Consider the following 1929-nt stretch of genomic DNA (forward strand, 5'->3'; position numbering starts at 1 on the left):
AAGAGGCGCAAATATGATGAACTACATTGATTTGGGGTTCACTTATATTGGGAGTAGTGCCTTTCCTCAGCCACAGTGTGTTATATGTGCAAAAGTACTATCTCACAACTCGATGAAACCTTCACTCTTGCGCAGACATTTAGAAARGAAACATGCCGATTTGAAAAATAAGCCACAGGAGTTTTTTGAGCGAGAATTAAGACGACTTTCGAGTAGTAAGACATGTATCAAACCAATAGGTTCCTTTAAAATAAGAAGGGTCTAGAAGCGTCTTGTATGGTGAGCTACCGAGTGGCTAGGACAGGCAAGCCCCACACTATTGTGGAGGACTTAATACTTCCTGCTGCCATGGCTGGGACAATGCTGGGGGAAAATGCAAAAAAATATATACAGACAATGCCTTCAGCAAACAACACTGTTTCACGACGCATTAGTGACATGGCAGGAGATGTTTTGAAACAATTACTGCTATGCATACAAGCTTGTGAATTATATGCGTTACAGCTGGATGAGTCAACAGACGTGGCGGGCCTGTCACAGCTCCTGGTACATGTCTGTTACGTTATGGGGGGTCAATTAAGGAAGACATCCTCTTCTGCAAACCACTGGAAACCAGGACAACAGGAGAGGATATTTTTTAAGTGCTGGACACCTTTGTGACGTCAAATGGACTTTGGTGGTCAAGATGTGTTGGTATCTGTACTGATGGCGCAAAAGCCATGGCAGGGAGACATAGTGGAGTGGTAACGCGAGTGCAAGCTGTTGCTCCCGACGCCACTTGGGTACACTGCAGCCTCCACCGAATGCCTGACAGCTTGAAAGACGTTTTGGACAATGGTTAACTTTGTTAAAGCAAGGCCCCTGAACTCTTGTGTATTTTCTGCATTATGCAATGATATGGGCAGCGACCATGTAACGCTTTTACAACATACAGAAGTGCGCTGGTTATCAAGGGAAAAAGTATTGACACCTTTTTTTAAATTGAGAGGCGAGATTAAAGTTTTCTTTATTGACCATCATTTTCACTTGTCTGACCGCTCGCATGATGACGAGTTTCTCACACGACTGGCCTATCTGGGTGATGTTTTTTCTTGCCTGAATGATCTGAATCTAGGATTACAGGGACTCTCCGCAACTATATTCAATGTGCAGGACAAAATTGAGGCTATGATTAAGAAGTTGGAGCTCTTCTCTGTCTGCATTAACAAGGACAACACACAGGTCTTTCCATCATTGTATGATTTCTTGTGTGCAAATTAACTCAAGTTTACGGACAATGTCAATTGTGACATAGCGAAGCACCAGYGTGAGCTGGGTGCGCAATTACGCAGGTACTTTCACAAAACGGATAACACAAACAACTGGATTCGTTATCCCTTTCATGCCCTGTCTCCAGTCCACTTACCGATATCTGAGCAAGAGAGCCTCATTGAAATTGCAACAAGCGGTTCTGTGAAAATTTAATTTAATCAGAAGCTACTGCCAGATTTCTGGATGGGGCTGCACTCAGAGTATCCTGCCTTGGCAAATGGCGCTATTAAGACACTGACGCCCTTTGCAACCACGTACCTATGTGGATTCTCYGCCCTCACTAGCATGAAAACTAAATACAGGCACAGACTGTGTGAGGAAAATTATTTAAGACTGAGACTCTCTCCAATATAACCCAGCATTGCAGAGTTATGTGCATCCTTTCAAGCACACACTTCTCATTAACCTGTGGTGAGTTATTCACCATTTTTGATGAACAAATAAGATGTTATATGTAAGATGGCTAAATAAAGAGCAAAAWTATTTATTATTATAATATTATTATTTGTGCCCTGGTCCTATAAGAGCTCTTTGTCACTTCCCACGAGCTGGGTTGTGACAAAAACCCGCACTCATTCTTATATTTAATAAATGTATCTTATAGTGTGTGTGTGTGGC

This window comes from Salvelinus sp. IW2-2015, unplaced genomic scaffold (assembly GCF_002910315.2).
Source record: "Salvelinus sp. IW2-2015 unplaced genomic scaffold, ASM291031v2 Un_scaffold516, whole genome shotgun sequence".
Classification (NCBI taxonomy): domain Eukaryota; kingdom Metazoa; phylum Chordata; class Actinopteri; order Salmoniformes; family Salmonidae; genus Salvelinus; species Salvelinus sp. IW2-2015.